At 37.7% G+C, this 10125-nt stretch overlaps 1 non-coding gene across 1 annotated transcript; it reads left to right on the top strand.

Moving 5' to 3' along the window:
• Window positions 1-1783: 1783 nt before the first annotated feature.
• On the top strand, window positions 1784-1890 carry LOC141699494 (small nucleolar RNA R71). Its single transcript, XR_012565954.1, has one exon. It is a non-coding gene; the product is annotated as a small nucleolar RNA R71 (small nucleolar RNA).
• The last annotated feature ends 8235 nt before the right edge of the window (window positions 1891-10125 follow it).

Raw genomic sequence — 10125 nt, 5'->3', positions numbered from 1 at the left:
TATCTGCTCAGACTAGAGGAGCACCTTGATAATGATTGTGAGCAACTTTTTTGTACACTTTGCTTTGTTCATTTTTCAGTGAATAATATAGCACTTATCAGTTTTATCTACTACCTTTAAATCTGTATCTTTAGGATATTTTGTTATCATCAAGTTTCTCCTAATTTATGGCTACAATTCCAGTAGACATAAATTGAGGGAGATTTTTAGGAATATGTTGTGAACTTGATGATAAATTAAACAAAACACCTTAGTAGATTTAACTTAGTGAATTTTGTAGCACTCGACGGATGATCTAATATAGTCTTGACGGATAAACTTTACATTCCCGAATGGATGACAAATTAACATCCATCGAGTGAGTAGCTTATGTAATAATAAGAATTATAGCACATTTTCGTAATCAACTTTATGTAGATTCTATAGGAGTATATGAGTCATGTTGACTACTAGTGGATATGCAGAATAGGTTGATTAGTTGTAAATATGAGATGTCTTGTAATTCTGTATAAGTGAAATGGAGTCAAGTGACAAATAGCTACCCGACGGATGATCAACAAAGCTACCCGACGGATGATCAACAAAGCTTCCCGATGGATGACAAATATGTACCCGACGGATGATCAAATTCAAATATCTGTTGACAGTGACAACACAGTCACATATGTTGGGTGTTTGCAAAAGGAATGTGGCAGCCTGTTAAGAAGGAATTTGAGAACAAAGAAGCATTACCATTTCATTGCAATTGTGAAGATATTCAAAGAAGCTGGAATAGAGTAGTGAGGCAGCATGGAGTTAGACTAGATATGTTTTGTTTTATTATCTTGTCTAATTGTCATGTAAACTTGGTGATATATAAACCAAGTGTAGCTAGTAGCACATTCAACTATGCAAACACATTTTAAAGAGAGATAGAAAAAGCTGTACTTGTCAAGAATTTCTCTGTAGTTTGTTTGTTCTACTTGTAAAGTAGATGTGAGCCATTTTAAGCTATTCTCAAACTGATATATATATCTCTGGTGGATACATTCAAATCCACCAGAAAGTTTTAAAAGCTTGTGTTTTTATTACTTTGTGTTTTAATTTATATAGGTCTTTCATTCCGCACTCTACAAATCAAACACTTATATATATTCAGTTAGAACAGTTTTTTAAATTTTGAAAAAGTAGCCAGAATTACATTCAATTCCTCTTCTGTAATTCTTGTTGTATTGTTAGGGAATAACAAAATTTTATAAATTCCTATAAATAATTATTGAAATTATAAAATTATAAAAATAATTTTAAAGATAATTTAAATATTTATTAAAATAAATTTTTAATAAAATCACTTTTAAAGACAAAAACAAAATGATACGACTCAGTAATTAATAGTGCAAATAATCCTCAATCACAACTGAGTCACACACAATTAATATTACATACAACACATAGCTGACAGAATATCCACTAAATCCCTAATATTACAAAACGAACTTCATTTACCGATATCAATAAAATGATCGACTTTCAAATAAACTTTTAAAAATGAAACATTTAAATAAATATTTTCAGAAATTAACAAGGATCGATACAACATTTAACAATTAGCACATTACCATTTAATAACATAAAATCATCAAACAGGAATAAAATATCCACCATTTTACTCCTTCAAAATCAGAAAATCACATAAATATATTAAAATAGTAATAATAATAATTCTGAAAAAAATACGGAATATCACAGTTTTGATTGTGCTCCCAACCCATTATGGAAGCAATTGATTACCATCCAATCAGGCATTCCATGATGAAGACACTTCCTAAGCATCTCCTTGTAGCACTCCCAAGCTTCACATAAAGATTATCCCAACTGCTGTGTAAATTGAGTAAGAGCATTCCTGATTGCAGCTGTTTTTGACGTAGGGAAGAATTTAGTAAGAAGTTTCTGAACAAGATCCTTCCATATCGCAATAGAACCTGTTGGTAGAGAGTTCAACTGATAAGTGGATTTTATATCTGTATCACCCCCAGATCCGGGGTCAGGGATCCGGGTCGTCACGGTCTTTCTTTCCACAATATCACTTCACTTAATTAATAATAAATAACCTTATGCTGTGACCCCACACTAACACACACCACAACCCGTTATAGTCTCAGAGATGAAATTGAAATAAGTACAAGTCCTTGAATCCATAATTAAAAGTTATTACAACCCAAAATGATTACTTGATAAATTTACAGTTAATTGCCATTATCTGCCACAAGTTATAATTATACATAATTGATTCTCAAAAGTAGAATGCCTGATCTATCAATAGATCTACCTCTGCAGCTATATCAGCTACAACATCAACGGGAAGACGCGAGACGCTTCCCACGCGCTTGCGCTGGGTCTGCTGGAGTCTGGCCATCTTTCCTAACTGTTGTTGTGTGATGAAGAAATAAAGCAAAAGTGAGCCTTACAGCTCGCAAGATAATATATAGTGATAACAATAATACAAGTATCTAAATGGATACTTACTAGAATCTTTTATCATGTGTAAGGTAATTACTTACTGGGTATAAGTTTTAAAAGAAGATGAAGTTACCAATTACTTCGCTACACTTATACCATTTTAGAATCTACTGGAACTACTACTGTTCCAAGTATAATAAGATTCAAGAGGTCATCCCATAGATGAGACCACAAATAAAACTTGAAAATAATTGATCTTTGAAATATTTTGAAAAAAAATGAAGTTACGAGATACTTCATTCAATGGATACACCAATAAAACTGTTTGACCCTGTCAATGCTTTGGCAACCACCCATTAGTAACCTTTCGATCGAAATGCTACGGGTAATGTTGCAGAATTATCCAAATGGATGATGAACTCATTACGGGAGTTTGCCGTGCCAGGAAGACCACTTACGATGATCAGTCGTAGTAGTACAACCCCACCATTTTCTACATGTAGAGGAGAACCTGTCGGATTTACTTGTCAACCGAACACTGAACTCCTAAGGAATGGACCGCCTTAGCGGAACTTCCAGGCCATTTGGGCCAATATAATAAGGCTGGGCCGGCGCAACTCGACCACTTACACCACTCCTAGTTCAGATGAAATCCATGACTCTGAAACGTAAAGCTCGTCCCCACTTTCCCCAAGTAGAAACTTGTTGATACGGCTCCACCAAGAAGTCATATCTAGTTGGAAAGGAAAACTCACCGATATTTCCCAGGCGATGCCTGGTAATGGATTAACTTGTTCCAAGAATTTTACTTCCCGAGTGTTGGGTAAGTAATCAAAAACTCTTTTATCAAGACAACAACCTTGTTGCGAATATAAAATACACCACAGAGCCGGATCCCTCCGGTTTTGAGCGAGTATTTAAATCCCCTTTTTAAAAGGAAGATCTTAAATATAAAAATGAGTTTTGGGATCCGCTCTAACTTTTGAAAATCATTTTAAAGACTTGAAAACACTTTAAAGAGTGTTTGGAATAATGCTGATTTAATAAAGTAAATCAGTCTCAATATAAAGAAATATCTGAATATTATTATTTAAATAATATTCCCATAAAGAGTAATTGAGGTAGAAGTTGGAAAACTTAAACTTGAAATGAATAGTAAATAATCAAAGATATACTTATACGAAAGTAATATCTTTATTTGAATATCAAAAGTAAGTTTGATTATCGACCATTATTCTTTAATAAATAAAGAATATTAATAAATAATAAGCGGAGTCATAATACCTCGAATGAATATTATAAATAATATTCATTAAATAAAATAAAGGAGTCATACATCCTCAAATGAATATCCAAGTAATATTCAATAAATAATATAAAGGAGTCATAAGTCCTCGAATGAATATTCAAGATAATATTCATTAATAAAATAAAGTTATCGAATAAACCTTATTCGATTAATAGTTTTGAAAACTATTACCATATATATATATATATAAAATATATATATATAAAATCTACTCGGGATCCTCGACTCCCGGTTTTAAAAAATGCTTTCACCTTTGGGTCCCTATACTAAGGATATATGCAAATTACCGCTATTCTCTAGCATAGGTATTATCAACTGAACCAACAGATATATTTATGGCAAGAATACGAAACAGGCATGCATATGTACCATATCACATGCTACAATATATCGCAAGAATTTGCTAATATAACCATCATGAATCTATTACAAGATAATGCATATACAAGTGTATACATAAAAACAACAGTATAACGGGTAGAAAACTTGCCTGAGCGACTGGGGGTGATAAAAGGCTCGGGACGAGTCTGGTAACCTATAAACAACAAGTAAGTTGGAATTAAACCAAAGTCACTTGTAAATCTATACTTTAACTAACTTAGACTCTAACGCTTGTTTTGCGCATACTGATTCTCTTAAGTCACTCGAGTACCCTCGGCTCCACCATTTTTAATAATTTAACCATTATGAGTTTTAAGGCGATTCCTTCGCGAGTGTCTTACCAACTGCCTAACACTCTTACCATAATTGTTTCATACACTAATTAACCCTTTTTGGTCTTTAACCTATGTTTCAAAGTAAGGCGAGGGGAAAAGTTTCGTTTGCGAAACGCCGTTACTTAAAACGGTCGTTTCTCCTAAACCGTACATCGGAATCAAATGAACTACATATCAAAACGAAGATCGTAACATGAACTATCTAAAAATGGAAATGGTAATAATCTAGCAGGGAGTTCTCGGCTCCAAATGTTATGAACAAAAGCAGTCTTAAGTAAATCAGACATTACGACGGCTATGTTTACGCGATTTCCCAAATTTAAACCAATTCAAAACAACCACAATTCAACCCCAATTCACAATCCAATCAAAACTCCATCCATATTACTTTACAACAGCCCCAAATCAACTCATTATAATCAATTTACTTAATCCTAAAACTTGAATTTAAACTATACTACATTCTTTAATCAAATCATAAGATTTCAACATTCCAATCTCCACCATTCCAACCCAAACTCTTAAACAAACAAGTTTCAAGCTACTCTTTACTCTAACAACCAAAATCAACCTAATATACAAATTAAAGCTAGGGTTTGGAGATGATATACCTTCTTTGAAGTGGTGTGAGTAGCTAGGAAGCCTTAGGAAGCCTTGAGGAGTCTTAGGAAAGCTTGGATCTTAAAGGAAAAGCAAGAAAAATCAAGTTAAAAACCTTGAAATCACTATTCATTGTCTTCTTCATTGATTTATTGGAGAATATAGAGAATGAATGGGATGCTTAAACTCATAATATAGCCATATATATGCATAAGGAACACTAGGGAATTATCTTACCAATTTAGGAGGCTTGGATCTTGGATTTTGAAAATTCTTTCCTTTGAAATTGTAAAAAGCCGAGAGCAAGCTTTTGTTGAAGAGAAATAGATTTCTTTTGTTTTGATGAAATGATTTGTTTGGCTTGGTGGATGTAATTTTGTTTTTGTTTTGGTTAATTACCTTTTTAGCCTTAACTTTGTGTGGTTCTACTTCAACCACATCTCCTTCCTTCCCATGTCATGCTTATGTCATGCTATGATGTCATCTTCCCCTCCTTGTCCTCTTCTCATTGGTTGGGTGACATCATCCTCTCTAATCCCTTTGATTAACTTCCTAATTGTTTGCCTAATGACCGCTGATCTATTATACGGTTCGCTTAACTTTCGTTTTCGTTTATCGTTTGAGGGATCATACCCGGGATCTTATTACTTAGGTTCCCTTAACCTTTCTCAATATATTATATTCATTTTATGATCCTCTCTTATAATCCTTTAATTTAAATCTTTTTTTATCCTGTTACCTTATACTCAATTCTTTTCGTATCTAATGGATTTCCGGGAAAAATCAAAGTGTTCGGTATTGGATTCTGACGATCTTTACATACACTTATATAACATGTAGAGTACTAATAAAATCTCAGAATATCCATAACAGAACCCCTACATAGTATGGCATGAAAAGTTTTCTCATTCAGCTAAAACACTATTCATAAGGGTTACAAAAAGTTGAAAATTTTGGGGGTTATTGCAGTCTCCCCTCCTTAAAAGGATTCCGTCCCGGAATCAAATAGAAAATAAATGGGGGTACTTTTCTAGCATTGCGCTCTCTAGTTCCCAAGTTGAGTCTTCTACATTATGATTCTGCCATAGTACTCTGACTAGCTTGATCACTTTGTTCCGAAGCACCTGCTCCTTCTTATCTATAATCCTTACTGGCTTCTCCACGTAAGTCAGATCTGGTTGCATATCCACCTGCTCGTACTCTACTATGTGTCTGGCATCCCGATGATACTTCCTTAGCATTGACACATGGAACACATTATGAACTTGTTGCAAGTTAGGGGGTAAGGCTAGCTCGTAAGCTAACTTTCCAATCCGTCTTAATATCTCAAAAGGTCCAATGTACCTTGGGCTTAGTTTTCCTTTCTTTCCGAACCTCATTAATCCCTTCCAAGGGGATACCTTTAGCAGTACTAAGTCCCCGACTTCATATTCCTTGTCCTTTCGGGCTAGGTCTGCATATTTCTTCTGTCTGTCTTGGGCTGCTACAAGCCGTCCTCTGATAAGATCCACTATGTCTTTGGTTCTTTGGACCACTTCGGGTCCGAGCATCTTCCGCTCTCCTACTTCATCCCATTATAAGGGAGATCGACAACTTCTTCCGTACAGGGCCTCATAAGGCGGCATTCCGATGCTAGCATGAAAGCTATTGTTATAAGAAAACTCGATCAACGACAAGTGGTCATCCCAACTTCCTTTAAGGTCTATTGCACAGACTCTCAACATATCCTCTAGTGTCTGGATGGTCCTTTCACTCTGCCCATCCGTCTGGGGATGGTACGCGGTACTCATATTTAACTTGGTCCCCGCACATTCTTGAAAGCTCCTCCAAAATCTGGAGTTGAACCTGGGGTCTCGGTCTGAGACAATGGACGCTGGGACTCCATGTCGCGTCACTATTTCCTTAAGGTAAATGTCCACCAGTCTATCGACTGTGTATCTCTCATTGATAGGAATGAAATGGGCTGACTTTGTCAGTCGGTCTATAATTACCCATATGGCGTCATGATTGGCTTTCGTCCTTGGCAAGCCTACAACAAAATCCATCGCTATCTGTTCCCATTTCCACTCGGGAATCTCCAGGGGTCGTAAAAGTCCACTGGGTCTCTGGTGCTCTGCCTTTACTCTTTGGCAAGCCAAACATTTGTTTACCCATTCTGCTACGTCCCTCTTCATGTTGGGCCACCAGTAATATTCCTTCAAATCATCTTGGTACTTCCCGGGTGAATGGAATACCTTGAACTATGGCTTTCATCCAAAATCTCATCTCTAAGCTCTTGAACGTTCGGAACCCAAATCCGGTAGGAGTACCTCATTATCCCTTTATCATCTTTCTCAGTATGGATCTCCTCTCCAGTCATTGACTTTCTGCCTTCATTCATTATTTTCTCTTGGCACAATCGGATCTTTTCCAATAACTCTGGCTGCATTGAGATCTCAAAAAGCTTTTCAGTTCCGGTTCCGGTTACCTTTACTTCTATTTCCATTCTCTCAAAATCCCTTATCAATTCTTCCGAAGTCGTTATCATTCTGAGTCTTTCCTTTCTACTAAGGGCGTCAGCCACCACATTGGCTTTCCCCGGATGATAGAGAATCTCACAATCATAGTCCTTGATTAGTTCTAACCATCTCCTCTGGCGCATGTTGAGCTCTTTCTGCGTAAATATGTACTTGAGGCTCTTATGGTCTGTGAAAATCTCGCACTTCTCTTCATACAAGTAGTGCCTCCAAATTTTTAAGGCAAATACTATTGCCGCGAGCTCAAGGTCATGAGTAGGATATCTAATCTCGTATTCCTTCAGTTGTCTCGATGCATACGCAATCACTTTACCGTGCTGCATAAGCACACACCCTAATCCTTTGTGTGACGCGTCACTATATATCATAAAATCTCCTTTTCTGTCCGGCAATGCCAACACCGGGGCCGTTACTAACCTTTTCTTTAATTCTTGAAAACTGTTCTCGCATTTCTCCGTCCATTCAAACTTCTCTGTCTTACGAGTAAGTCGTGTCAAAGGGGCTGCGATCTTCGCAAAGTCCTGTACAAATCTACGATAGTAGCCGGCCAATCCTATGAAACTCCTTACCTCTGTGGGTGTGGTTGGCCTTTCCCAATTTGAGACCGCCTCTATCTTGGAGGGGTCGACCAATACTCCTTCTTTATTGATCACATGTCCTAAAAACTGTACTTCATTCCGCCAGAATTCACACTTCGAGAATTTGGCATACAACTGCTCCTCTCTGAGTATTCCTAGAGCTATCCTCAAATGCTTTGCATGTTCTGCCTCAGTCCTGGAGTAGATCAAAATATCAGATAAAAACTATCACACACTTGTCCAAGTACTTCTTAAATACTCTATTCATTAAATCCATGAAAGCCGCTGGGGCGTTGGTTAATCCAAAGGACATTACCAAGAACTCATAATGCCCATACCTGGTACGGAACGCTGTCTTGGAAATATCTTCGGGTTTAATCTTTAGTTGGTGATATCCAGTTCTCTAGGTCAATATTGGAAAAATAAACAGCATCCTTTAGCTGGTCGAACAGATCGTCTATTCTAGGTAATGGGTACCTGTTCTTTATGGTTAGCTTGTTCAACTCTCGATAGTCGATGCACAGCCTCATGCTCCCATCTTTCTTCTTAACAAATAAAACTGGTGCTCCCCACGGAGACACACTGGGTCTTATCATACCCTTATCCAAGAGTTCCTGCAATTGGATAGCTAATTCCTTCATTTCTAACGGAGCTAACTGGTAAGGTGCTTTTGAAACTGGCGCCGTCCCGGGAGCCAATTCAATAGAAAATTCAATCACTCTATCGGGTGGTAATCCCGGAAGGTCTTGTGGGAATACATCTTCAAATTCGTTGACTACTGGAATATCTTGTAAGTTAGGCACCTCCTTCTGCGTGTCCACCACATAGGCTAGGTAGGCCTCATTTCCTTTACGTAGCATCCTTCTGGCCTGGGCCATAGTCAAAAATTTCTGCGTCTGCCTCTTTCCTCTAAATATAACTTCTTTCTTCCCTGGGATATTTAACTTAACTTTCTTCCCTTTACAGTCTATCTGAGCATCATTACTAGATAGCCAGTCCATTCCCAAAATTACATCAAACTCCCCTAATTTAAAAGGGATCAGATCAACACTAAAAGATTGTTCCCCTATGCCTATCTCATAGGCTGGGTGAATCTGGTTAACAGGAATAATTTCATGATTGGCTATTTCTACTTGTAAGGGTTCTATCAAGGGTTCAGCTTTAAGTCTTAATTTACGCGCAAAGTCCCTTGATATAAAAGATTTAGTTGCTCCCGAATCAAATAAAATGTTTGCACTGACTGAATTTAGAGAAAGGGTACCTGCTATCACATCTGAGTCTTTCATAGCATCCTGGACTGTCATGTTAAAAGTCCTCGCAGTAGGTGGCTTATTGGAGGCAGCCCTGCTGGCTCCTAAAGCTGCTGGTTTGTTCATTGGGCATTCCCTCTTCCAATGACCCGGGCATCCACACTGATGACAAGTGGTGGTTGGAATGACGGCAGGGGCTGATGAAGGGCATTTATGAGAATAGTGACCTTCCCGACCGCACTTAAAGCAGGTTACTGGCTTTCCTTTACACTCCCCAGTGTGCATCCTTCCACAAGTGTTACAGGCTGGCAATAGGGGTCGAGACTGGTTGGAATAGGACATTCTTGACTTCTGGCCGTTCTGGCTCACACTCACGCTCATTGGTCGCTTAAACCCAGTGTTCTTTCCCGGTAGGGACACTGCTCCTCGATTAAATCTAGTTGGGAAGCTCCTTCCTGTGGAACCTCCACCCATGCTCATACTTTTCCTCTTTATTCCCTTCTTCTCCCTTTCCTTCTACATCTGTTCACTTCCGGCTTCTACAATCGTTGCCTTTTGCACCAGAGTGGCATAATCCGTAAGCTCAAGGATTGCCACCCTATTCTGAATCCACGGTTTCAGTCCCTGCTGAAACCTCCTAGCTTTCTTTTCCTCGGTGCTCACAAACTCCGGCACAAACCTTGATAACTCAGTAAATTTCGCTTCGTACTCTGCTAC

The sequence above is a fragment of the Apium graveolens genome, chromosome 11 (genome assembly GCF_009905375.1).
Source record: "Apium graveolens cultivar Ventura chromosome 11, ASM990537v1, whole genome shotgun sequence".
NCBI classification, from domain to species: Eukaryota; Viridiplantae; Streptophyta; class Magnoliopsida; order Apiales; family Apiaceae; genus Apium; species Apium graveolens.
The sequence above is the reverse complement of the archived record's forward strand: the minus strand, read 5'-3'. Positions and strand labels throughout refer to the sequence as shown.